The sequence below is a fragment of the Euprymna scolopes genome, chromosome 9 (genome assembly GCF_053919585.1).
Source record: "Euprymna scolopes isolate OS-2025 chromosome 9, ASM5391958v1, whole genome shotgun sequence".
NCBI lineage: Eukaryota > Metazoa > Mollusca > Cephalopoda > Sepiida > Sepiolidae > Euprymna > Euprymna scolopes.
Genome location: NC_136490.1, coordinates 17,825,688 through 17,839,108, shown reverse-complemented (window position 1 = coordinate 17,839,108; position 13,421 = coordinate 17,825,688). Strand labels below are relative to the sequence as shown.

General features: G+C 33.6%; 1 protein-coding gene across 6 annotated transcripts in view; it reads left to right on the top strand.

Moving 5' to 3' along the window:
• The window catches only part of LOC145284444 (RAB11-binding protein RELCH homolog), a 2,006,047-nt gene that overhangs the window by 634,262 nt on the left and 1,358,364 nt on the right, over positions 1-13,421 (top strand). The window lies entirely within an intron of this gene.

The following is a 13,421-nucleotide window of genomic DNA, read 5'->3' as shown; positions in this document are numbered from 1 at the left end:
TTATTTCTACTCGGTTATGATGGAATGCAATCAAGCTATCCTTGTGTATTAAATAAAGGGTTCCATTTGAAATTCCATCCAGATTCCCGAGTTGCTTTGATAGAGTTCAAAACCGGCTTTGAAACCTAGTAGATAATGCACTTTTCTCTTCTCTGCAGCCTCTTTCCTACAGAAAAGACATTGTGAGCCTGTCTCTGCTCCATCGTTATTTTCGTTGCAAGTGCTCGTCTGAGCTCCAATCTATGGTCTCTCCTTTGCCAGTCTTTCACAAAAATCGATTGGCTAGCTACAATCACTATCAACAATTTTCCCCATTCTCTGTCTGTGCCTAAATCTAAATGGAGATTCCATGAACAAAGTTTCTTTCTTAGAACTGCCTGCCTGTGCAACACTGTTCCATTGGCCTGCTTTCCGACTGATTAAAATACGATAGGCTTCAAATCCAAATGTAAACAAGTTCTTACTGAGCCATTCCTCTTAAATATTTCCAATCCTACTCAATCTTCACCATTAATGATTATTAAAGTACCACCTTCGGTTCATTAACCCTGTTCTCGAGTGGCCTTCGAGCCTTGATAAGTGGTGACTCAAAGGGTTTGCTTTCAGCTTGTGTCTGTAACAATGTTCACATAGTTTACAATACATACAATAAAGTAAAAAGGATGTGCACTGGTGTGTATGGAAACTTAAATGAAATGTCTTACATCCCATGAATGCCATGTGTTCAGGCAAGGTGAGGTGGGAAGAAAGAGAAGAATTTCCTTGTGTATATCCATTGGTAGTTAGCAACCATTGCTAAAGAGAAAATAACTAAAATTCCCTCTGGCGAATGCACTTCTAAAAAGAAAAGAGTACATAATGCCCCAAACGTAATAAACTACACTTGATTGCAAGATGGTAAGCTTTTTCTTCTTTTAACTCTTGTTCAACCCAAGTAAGTCTTATTACCCTTTGCACGTAAGGAGCTACTATTTATGATCATGTCTAGCAGGGATCGAGGGGAGTTGAGCAGTGAGGTGCCTGTTCACATTATATTTAAACTATTGTATGTCAAAGAAGCAGGAAATAGAGATTGGATCCTAAAGTTCAGCAAAGAAACAAGTTCTTGTTGGTCCGTCTTAAATATTCCAAATCTTACCCAATCTACACCATTGATGATTATTAAACCACTACCTTACATTCATTAACCCTTGTCCTTGAGTGACCTTTGGGCCTTGATAAGTGGTAACCCCCTTGTAGAAAAAGATACACTTAAAGAACGTCGGAAGTTGCATTAGTTGAAACGAGATGAGAACAATAGTCTGAATAATCCAACTGATACAAATTATCAATCCTCATCTAAAAAATTCAGAGTTTTAACAGTGTTTAGATATCTTGTCTGTATTGTATTCAATTAATTAAAACACTGTGAGAGCATTCGATTGATGTATATCTCTTGAATAATAAATTGAAATCCAATCACCGTTGCTTGAAGCTGGACTTGTAACCATTGCATCAATCTAAATGATAATTGCAGAATCTACAGAGTTAGTTAGTGTCACATGTTAATCTCTTAATGGAGTTGAATAAATAGGAATAGAAAGGTGAGCCAAAGTTTTGGATATGCTACTTTACGGTACAAAATAGTTCAACGTTTCCGAATTTTTGAGATGAGGATTGGTTATTTATATTATTTGGATTCTTCATACTACTGTTCTCATCTTGAGTGTCATTTTCACACTGTTCCGATCGATGTAACCTCCGACCTCCTTCAAGTGTATCTTGTCGAACGTGTCCCTGTGCTAGAACATTTTCATCCTTAATTCTTTGCGATTATGCACAATGTAGAAACTATGCATTAATAGAATTCAGCGTAATAGTTATATGAAACAAATCATTTAATAAGAAACCATAAAAAATGAATAATTAGTGAACGTTCATTTTTCAAAGGAATATGCAAAGTTAACCTTCATGAAGTCGCTCGCATATCCATGACTGATTATATTAAGAAGTTTGTTTTAATAATTTTTAAATAGAAAAGTAGGCTTTTAATATCAATGTCAGAGTGAGAGAAAAAAAAGTGTATATATACGATTGTCTGGAGGGAAAAGTAGAACATGACTTCTATCCCTCCTCCTCCATCTTATTTCCTGTACCAGCTCATTCTTCTCTCTAGACATACACACATGCATAATTTGAGTTATTGCAACGGAAATAATCCTGTGAAAAAAGTCAGTTACTTCCCTTTACATGAAAACATTAAAAAATGTACGTTTTGATACTTTGATAACATTAAATGATACTTTGATAACATTAAATGATACTTTGATAACATTAAATGATTAAATGATACCTTGATAACATTAAATGATACTTTGATAACATTAAATGATATAACTGGTCATTTGACCTACAAATAATGAATCCCTTTTTATAATTTTCGATATTATACATCTAATGTTTGTTGTGTATTTTTCAAGCTTTAGTCGGACATATAAACCGACATTTGTCCTTGATATAATAGATATAATACTAGCAGCATCTGTGGAAATTCCACAGCAGCATCTTTCATATGTAATATATTGTTGCTGGGCATTCTGTGGACGTTCAGACTGAATGGAGACCCCACGATATTATTGTAGCCCTTTTGTTAAAACTGTAAAAGTATTTAGCTAAGTAATCTGGTTATTACAGTTTATCTCCAATATCCTTATAGGAGTCTATAACATTTTCATTGTATGGACGCCTGGTGCGAATGGAAACCGCATGATATTATACCATCTTTAGGCAGAACAGATACTACCCTTGGATTCTATCTGAAGACCAAGAAGTTATATTTTAGTTCACATACAACCCAAAAGCGACATCACTTTTATTATAATTTTATTTCTTTTTACATTGCGTCTTTGGTGATCGGAAGATCCTATTTATTGAAAAAGGAGGATAGAAGGTGATAGCATACTATGAACATTAAATTAGAATAAAGCGGCTGCGCGTTTGTGCCTGCAGAGCACAAATTGAGAATCAAGATGGCGCCCGCAGGCTTTTATGTGGAAAAAAGTCTCAAAGAATCTCGTACCCTGGTTCCATAAATAACGAGGACAGGAAAGCGGGAGGACAGACGATTTTTAGTCACTAAAGCGAACGGACGTGTGTAAAAGAAGAGGTAGAAGAAAAGAGTGCGGTGAACGAAACAAACAATGACTCGGTTGGAAGTACAGTTGTAACGAACACACTATATACTAATTTAATATTTATAGTCTGTTATCACGTCCTATCCTCCTTTTTAATAAATAGGATCGCCCAATCCAATAATTTATAATCTGGAAATTGTGACATACGTACGTTAAAGGTACTACGGTATTATTTCTCTTTATATGATAACATTAAAAGGTGTAATTGGTCGTTTGATGCTTTGATAACATTAAATGATATAATTGACCTCCAAATAATGCATGCCTTTCTTTAATTTTTAGATATTACGCGTCCGGGGTTATACCAATTAAAAAAAAAAATATGGGGGGGGTGTATTTTTCAAGTTTTAGCCGGACATATAAATCGATATTTTCCCTTTATATAATACATATAATGTACTATGTGATAATAATGTAATATGATAATCACGAATCAACAAGGCCCAGAAATTTATTTTTTTTATAGGGTATCCAAAAAGTTACTGTAGGGTTTTGATCGTAAATAGATTCTTTATTTTGGATATTTTTCTGTAATTTTAACACAATCTGATTAAGACATTGGGAAATTAAAAAAAAAAAAAAAAAAAAAAAACTGCAAGCTTCCAACAGTCTTTATTGATGAAAAATAATGTCTTTTAAATGTTGCCCATTTTCAGCTTTGCATATTTATGCTCTTTATAAAACATTATTCATGACAGATTGCAGAATCTCTGGATTGCGATTTAACTTCATTTCGTTCCTGATGTTTCCCCTCAATTCTTGCACGGTTTGGGGTTTGTTAACAAAGACTCTTTCTTTAAGCTATCCCCACAAAAAAGTTAGGGTTAGTCAAGTCTGGGTAACATGGTGGCCATTTGATATTGCCATAGCAAGAGATAATATGCAAAACTGAAAATGGGCAACATTTAAGACATAATTTGTCATAAGAATTGTTTGAATTTTGTATGTTTTTTTATAAAATTCCAAAATTCGTCAATGTCTTAGTCAGATTGTGTTAAAATTACAGAAAAATATAATTAAACATAATCTTCAGTGACTTTTTGGACACCTTGTATAACTGCACAAATTTCATCTCTATGAATCATAACATAGGTTTCCTGATAACAGATGTGTTCTAAGGGATTTTGTCCTTGTTTTCTTAAGTGTTACGTGTTTCTCAAAGTTATCTACTTTCTCCAAGTTTATCATTTTCCTTTTCCACTCCAATTTATTAAGTAAATATTCTTATAATTCAGGGGGAAAAAAAAAGTTTGTTTTATCCTGAAAAAGGAAATACTGAAAATATCAGCATTGGAGGACATCCTACATAAAAACTGACAAGAATCAACAAACATGAAGGAAATAAATATTTTGACTTGGATGAAATTGCGAATCCAGGTTATGAGTCAAATTATTAATCTATCATAGAGTCTGCCAGTAGAGCAAAGAAAACTGACTCGTCGTAGATCGATAGTGCTATACCATTGAAATATTAGAGAGAGAGAGAGGGGGAGAACAATCGTCAGCTTAAAATATAGAAACATTCTGAAACGGTTTAATGGGACTCTGATTTTCCGCACGAGACAGACAGCTGTGTCTAACAAAGGTGGAATCAGGCAGGATTGTTTAGCAGGACGGGGATAGAGGTGGACACTTTTGCTCATGAGAGCCGGCTTTTTTTTTTTTTTTTCTCTTTTAGTAAGTCGCATCATCCAACTTTGTGTCATCTCTCCCGCCTTCTTTCTGGAAAACGGCATCTTTTATCTATCCATAACAATATCCCGTGATTAAATATATAGCTCATTTAGATTGTTGGAGCCAGGGCTGGGAACGTGGTGGTAGGTGGAGAGTATGAGAATAATTTCTTTTTTTTCTTTTTTTTTTTTTTTTTTTTTCTGTTCTTCATTTCATTTCTTGTCCCAACAACACTGATAAGAACCTTGAGAAAATGATGATGATATCCAAGAAAGTTCTAGAACATTGTTTACATCTCTGAGGGAGCCACAATAATAATAGCAGAAAATAAAAGAAATCTCCATATAAACTTAGTTATTTTTATATATCTATATGCGTACAGGATGCACTCCTAAACTAATTAACCGATCCTTATCAATTTTTAAACATAACTGCTCGGGTAGCAGTGTCAGAAATTTCGTGAAAATAGTGAATAATTCCACCCCATCTTTCCAAGCTTATAACTCCTCGAAAAATGTAATTCAAGCCCTAATTTTTTTTTTCAATTAAAGGAGTAAGGACCAAGGTTTTATTTAAAAAAAAAACAAAACAAAACAATGTGTTTTTTTTTTTTTAAAAAAGGTTTTAAACTTCGGACTTTACAGGTAAATTTCTAAAAAACTGATTTTTTTTTTTGTTTTAAATTTGAATATATTATTTATTGACCTTTTCTCTTCAATTTGTGATATATAAACCTATTAAACATAAATTAATTATTTACTTTTTAATAGACATTTCAAAATGAGAGGCGTAAATTATTCGACCCCCTATCTTTCTAAGCTTATAACTCCTCGAAAAATGTAATTCAAGCCCTAATTTTTTTTTCAATTAAAGGAGCAAGGACCAAGGTTTCATTAAAAAAAAAAAAAAAAAGACAAAAAGAAAAAATGTGTTCTTATAAAATAAGGTTTTAAACTTCGGACTTTACAGGTAAATTTCTAAAAAACTGATTTTTTTTTTTGTTTTAAATTTGAATATATTATTTATTGACCTTTTCTCTTCAATTTGTGATATATAAACCTATTAAACATAAATTAATTATTTACTTTTTAATAGACATTTCAAAATGGGGGGGGGGGCGTGAAAATGGGGGGGCGTGAAAATGGGGGGGCGTGAATTTAAAAAAAACGTTTGTCTAAAATATTATATTCGGTTTATTGGAAAGAACATAAAATTTCACATTGACCCTGAAAATATCGTAAAAATAGAATCAATAGAAAAATGTTGATAGATTTTTAAAATTTAAAAATTTAAAAATATTGAGTTTAAAAATTGAAAAATATTGAGTTCGGAAAATTCATTACTGTTTTAAAAAAAAAATAAAAATATTTTTATTACTTTTAAAACAACTGTAATAGTTTATTTTGGAAGTATAATCCATAAAGAAAATAAATAACCCACTTTTAACAGAGAAATTACGAGATTTTTATATTGTATTCGCAGTTTCGTGTTAGGGGTGTCAAAAATTCCTACAAAAATTCTGATACTGCTACTGCTCGGGGTAAAGGGTCCAAATGTGGACTATATTTAGTTCACCCTTTTGCATGAAAGTGAATTTATGTGGAGCATGAGCTCTTTGTTAGTATTCAGCTATCTCTGATTTTTGTGAAATTGTAACACTAGGCATTAAACATCAATTGATAAATATTCCAGAATTTTAATTTTTTTATAGGATTTTAGAAGGCATAATATGGACAATACTTCACATTTCAAAATACAAATATTTCAGATTTGCATTAATTTTTTTCTGTAGTAATTGGTAATGCTTTTAGAACTAAAAACTAGTAGAATACTCCAGGACGGGTATAAGCAATGAGTATAATATTAGTTTTAAATTTCAATGCTTTTCTTTCTTTAGAGGTTAGGGTTATGGTTTAGTAAAGTTTACAAAAAATAATAAAAATGTGCCCAGTTTGCACACCCTGTTGCCTGGAATATGTATTTTATAATTCTTAATGATAAGTTCAATAGTTTATTATATTTTTTATCTTGTTTTTTATCTGGAAGAAAAAAAGATTTTTGTATAATATTAATGATATTGTTTTGTTTGTAGTCGTATATTGATCACAGTTGTGCATTGTTTTTGCGGAATCTTTACTTTTTAAATTGGCGAGAAGATGCAGTTGCAATTGCCTATTGGATCAATGTAAAATGTGATGAGAAATGCTGCCATTCCAAGAATAATAATAAGGAACTCAGAAAGAATGTTCGTTAAACAAAGCATATGCCAATACACAGGGTGGTCGGAAAATCTTGTTATTCAAAAAAAAAAAAAAAAAAAAAAAACGATAATAGAAAAACACGCAATACAAAACACAGTCTTGGAATCAGTTTATTCAGCAAAACTAAATAAGAAAATTGGTAGAATATCGATCGCGTCTGTTTTAGTTTTGACAGACAATGGATACCATCTGTAAGGATAGCTGTGCGTGTAATTGTGAGGCAAGGGTTGCGCAATCTCCAACCACACCTCACCTGAATTCGCACTGCTTCAATCCAGTGGCAAGAAGAAGTCCAGGACGACTGGAAGAAATGTTGAGATATACACCTATTATTCACAAATATTTAGCCATTTTAGAACTGACCTGGCTCAACTTCTGTGATCTAATGGGAACTGGTGTGTCAACGTGATTATGTCATATATGAATTGAAGCACAAGAAATTTTATAAAGAAAAGATGTTATGGATCCAGTTTATTCACTTTCATCGACACGACCATGCATCAATTTTTTTCTCATAAAATGGCATGGTGTTATGATCTCTTACAATAGATATACTCTTATTTTTACAATTTTTGTTATGTTTGTAAAGATAACAAGATATTTTTCGCCACTTTTTTTGTAGGTGTGACAAGTAATTTGCAATTATACTTTTGAGTGTAGCTCACACTGATTATCGAACCGTGGTGCAGATACAGTGCTTGGTAAAATTCAGTTGTAAGTCACGTTCTTCTGCAAGTTGAAGGTTTAATGCTCAGTGCGGGCGATACTCAAAAATACAATTGCGAATTGTTTAGAACTTCTACCCAATCAGAACAAGAGCATGCTACCCTCGTGGATTAAATATAGGGTTTTATTCCAGAATTCCATGTAGATTCCCGAATTTAACAAGATACATCTGAAGAAGGTATGAGGTTACATCGATGGAAATGTGTGAATAAAATGAGAACAGTAGACTGAAGAATCAAGATAAAACAAACGATCAATCCTCATCTCAAAAATTTTGAGACAATTTTTTTATTTTTATTTTTTTTGTCAGGGTTCATCCCTTTTTTTGTATAAGTGTAACAAAACTTTCCGACCACAATTTTTGGTAGGGTTAATAAGACTATTGAAATACCCTTCTAACAAGATTTTCGAACCATCTGTTTTGGTAGGATTAATGGTTGGTTGGTTGTTTTTGTTTTATGGCATATCAACACTTTTCAGCTTATTTAATACCGAATTCAATGATTTTGAAGAACAATTTTTTAATAGAATATGTTTTTTTTTTCAAGTCGGTTTCTATTTAACCCATAGTTGGGACCCTAACAGGTACTACCACTCCAGGTCAGAGTGGACCTGGGAGCAATAGAAATTAAAGGGTGGCTCCACACTCCCCAAAGCCCTCAAACTGGGGCCTCACCATCGGATATAGTTTAAGGTTATATCCAGGAAGAATAGGATTAATTAGACTGTTGAAATACCCTTTTAACAAGATTTCCGAACCATCTGTTTTGGTAGGAATAACAGATCTTTAAGCCTTCGTGTACATTTGATTTTGTTTCTTCTCTTGATCATTTATTCATTTTTGTTGTCCCCTTTCATATTGATTATCATTTCATAGCATTTATTGTTTCTTTCATACTCATTTTTGGTTAGCATTTAATGTTTTCTTTTAAAAGGATAATTTTCTATTTTCAAATTTCGTCACCCTTTAAGCAGATCATTTTTTTGGTGACTATTCTACTAATTATTCTTGGCTGATGTGTATTTCTTTAACTAAAGAATAAAAGAATACAAATCCACATAACTTTACAATAAAATATGCACATCACATCTGAAAAAAGAAAGAAAGAAAAAATCGCCTTAAACTGAAATGTTAAAAAACATAAATCGGTTTAGAACAAAAAAAAACAAAACAAAAACGTTTCATTGTGAAAATAAATTAAAGGCTGTGGTGGTCTAACTTGCTATTTGTTTTCTCGCTTCTCTTGAATACTTAAAATAGATTTGTCTAGTGGCATCTTTTTTTTTACTCACTAATCTTTTTAGGACAAGACGTATGTGTGTATATATATATATATATATATATATATATATATATATATATATATATAATATTTCTCTTCTTATTAATTTATTTTTATTTCGGACTATTAGTCTCATCTTTATTAGTTGTTGTTTTTCATTTTTTATTGGTTTGTTTATTCACAACGTTTCGGCCAACTATTCCTCTGGCCTTCGTCAAGTGGTTACCGTGACAGATAGGAACTTCGAATCTCCTAACTGCATTCTCAGCCATCACTGCCATCCGTAGTTGTTGTCGTCTCACCACATTTTGGCCAAGTAAATCTCAACTTAGGAGCCCGTGGCACAGTTGATAGAGACGTTGAATCTCTACAGTTCCAGATGAGTATTGTCTGAAGATAGCGGTTTCAATCCCACTCAAAGCGTGCCAGAGGTTTACTTGGCCAAAATGTGGTGAGACGACAACAACTCATTCCTATTGCCTGAATTGAATGAATATTTAAATATATATATATATATATATATATATATATATATATATATATATATATATATTCACACAAACAAATATGCATTTCTCTTTAATATATATTAAATACTTCTAATCAATTTATTTTTTTAAAGCAACATTATTTGAAAGGGCTTTATTTTATACTAGCCTGAATGCCCGGCATTGCCCGGTGTTTGGAGGTGTGTGTTGAAAAAAAAAAAGTGGTATTATGTAGACAGCCTTAAACCCGTACCGCAAAGGAAAAGAACGTGAAAAAAAAAAAAAAAAAAAAATGTGACGTCTTTGCCTTTGCGTCCATCACCAGACGGGAAGTGGCGGATGATTAAATTAAGGCTAGTCAATCGAAAAGAGGGAATGACTTTCAAAAATATCGGCGAAAAAAGCGACCCCTCCTTGTAGAAAAGTGTCCAGTTCAGGGTGAAGGAATTAATGTGTTTAGCCAATTTTTTTATATTTGTCGTCCGAAGGGTCGGGCTTCAAAATGATACAAATCCTGTGAAAATCCATCGCCTCTGTCGAAAGTTTTAGGCAGATATACAGACAGACATACATACATTTAAACAGACAGGTAAGATGTATATTATACATAATCTCTATCTCACTAAAACTTTATCTTTTTACCGTGCACACTATTCATCTGTATATGAATGTTTTAGACCGTGGGAGGAATGACAAATAACATGGAAAGCAGTGAGAAGAAGCAAATGATGCTGATAAAAGAGAAAGAGAGAGTAAGGAAGAGAGAGAGGAAGAAAAAGAGAGAAGAACAGAGAAGGTCTATTATGATATGAGAAAAATTTTAAAATTACAAATGTCTTCTCATTTTTCCAAAGATCTCTTCCTTTTATAAGATTGAGTCGGAGATAACGTTACAACGTTTTGTCATATTTCTGTTCTTCTGATTCTCACTTGGCACCATTCATTACCTCTGCCCAAGTTACAATTTAAATTTAGGAAATGGAGTGGATGATTCTTAAGTAACAAATTTCTCTCTCTCTTTTTAATGATTATGGGCCAAATTTATGTATAAACAATATCGCCTGAAGATGTCTCTAGTTACTTGTAACTGGCTGACCAAAACATGCTCATGAATGTGTAGCGACATGTGAATTCTTATGTAAAGCAAATAAAAAGTATATCTTGCCCTACTTTGGTATTAGCACTCTTGTATTAACCTTGTTAAAACTTTGTTGGTTTCTTCATCTCTGGAAATTATATATAAATATATATATTTTATTCAAACTCAACCAGCGCCTCTAAGGATATAAGATAAAACGGAATTACATGTGATATGGCTGGATATCGCAAATGCATATGGTTCAGTTTTGCATCACTTAATCTGAATGGCCCTTGACTTTTTTAACTTCCTTAGCAAGATTGGTAAAATCATAATAAAATATTTCAATTCAGCCTTTATGAAATTTACTGCAAAAAATTTTACCATGAATTGGCAGTCCCTTGAGATCGGCATTATGATGGAGTGTGTGATTTCCCCACTTCTTTTTTAACCAGTAGTGGCGACTATTAAGCAGTTAATTCTTCTTCCATCTAGAGCTTTTATGGATTACCATTCTTGTCCCATTCAAAAGTGATGTCAATACACTGCTGCCAAAACACCATGACCTCTTCACATGGGCCAGAATGAAGGCTAAGCCAAAAAAAAGTCAAAGCCTTTCATTAGTCAGAGGATCTGTCAGGGAAATCCATTTCAATATTGGGGAGATATAATCCCAACAGTTAGGGAGATTCCAGTTAAAAACCTTGGATGTAGTTATTCAATCCCCTTGACTGATCGACATCGGGGTACGAAAATCTAGAAAATATCCTTGAAGAGTCTTAAATCAATTGACAATAGTAAGGATGAAGGTGTTGTGTTACCAACATTGTCTGCTACCTCGTCTTTTGTGGCCCTTACAAATGTATTTTTTTTCTTCCTTTGAAGATTGTTATGCTTTTCATTGAAACCAACCGAGAGCTCTTTTTAGTATTCTCGCTGTTCCTTTAAGTGCAATTGTCTGGATCTCTTTTGCACTTGGTTCACCAGGAATATTAGTTAGGTAAGACTTCAGGTTCTTCTTCATAAGCCCTGTGACACCTATAATAACTGGTATGATTGATATCTCCTTAAGATTCCAGTTTCTTTTCATATAATACATGAGACCTTGGTATTTGGTCTGTTTCTCCCTTTCAGCTCTGTTCAGACCGCCATCATTAGGAACACTCACTTCAATCAATGTTGCAACTCTCTCTGACTTATTCCATATAACTATGTCAGGTTTCACAGCAGCATTTTCAAGGTAGGTGGCTGTAGGGATTACATGGTCGTAATGCATGGTATATGAGATTGCAATATCTCGTGTTGAACGAATTCATAAGTGGGTTGTTTTTCAAAAATAGGTTTATATACCAATTCTGGAAACCTACAGCTCTCAGTGTCTTCACTGGTAGAAGAGTTTAAAATTGGGAAAGTGAGACTCCATATGATGATGAGGAACTCAGCCTTAGACATTATCAAAAGCATATCCAGAAATAAAATCAGGGACAAAATAGTCGGTCGTTAAAAGCGCACAGAAGGTGGATGTAGCCTACGAATGAAGGACATAATAGGCATTACTCAAACCAATAAAGCTGGACTGGGCAGCACAAGCAGCAAGGTATTCTCCAAGGAGGGTCCAAAAGGGAAAAGAGACATGCTGATCGAAGAGATCAGGATGTTTGAGGAAAAGCAAAGAACAGCCATTGCTATCACCAAACAATGTGCATGGACAAATTGGATTGACAGCGTTTTACACATGATCTATCAAATGCAACCAACCTAAAATTGTGGGGATGTACTAATTCAAACCTGTGTGCTCTGTGTAAACATGATCGTGGTACCTTGCGCCATGGCAACAAAACAAGGTATTGGAAATAATTATGGAATTGTTGAAAACACAATGTGAGACAGCAAACCAGCAACCTGTTACAGTCAAGAAACCCATAATTCAATTTCACAAAGAAGATTGTGAGGTAGGAAAAAACTTTTAATGTGAAGCTGCTGAGTGGAGCCAGTGACTGGAAAATTTCTGTGGATCTCAAGACATCTCTACAATTTCCGCATAATCCAAACAAAAAAGCGGCCAGACATTGTAGCATGGTCCGATTCAAAGAAAAGTGCCGTCCTCATAGAATTGACAATCTTCTGGGAGAAAAACTAAGAGGAGACACACAAACGGAAGAAAAACTGATATGAGAAAAAGGTTGGTGATGCCATACGATTATCATTGGTTGGTTGTCGTAGATTTCTAGGACACTCAGTCATTTCGTTTCTTATAGAATAGGAATCATCTGAAAGTTGCGTCTGATCGTCTTAAGAACACAGCTAAATATGCATCAAGCTGACTTTGGTTGAGAGCAAAAAGACTTCAGTGTGAACAGATGTTATAATTTCTCCTTGTTGATACCTTTTTTTTGTTTTTTTTTTATTTAAATACCCCGCCCCAGTGGCAAAAACTGCTTGATAGCATCAGGAGTGGCAGTACCGTCTTGAGCTACCGAACCTACTGTTATCATCCTGGTTGGCAGCTGATGGGGGTAGAGTATCGCACATGTTTTAACATGTTGTATGATAAAATTTATATGTACCTACCATTATATATAAATGGAAATTGTGTGTAGGAGTTCATTCCTTATGGATACAGAAATGGTTTGGCCGATTTTTATGGATTTTTACGCAAATGTATTTTATGTATATGACAGTGTTCTTAAGTTTTGTATAGGAATGTTTTCAATAAGTACTGATAATCGAAAATGTCC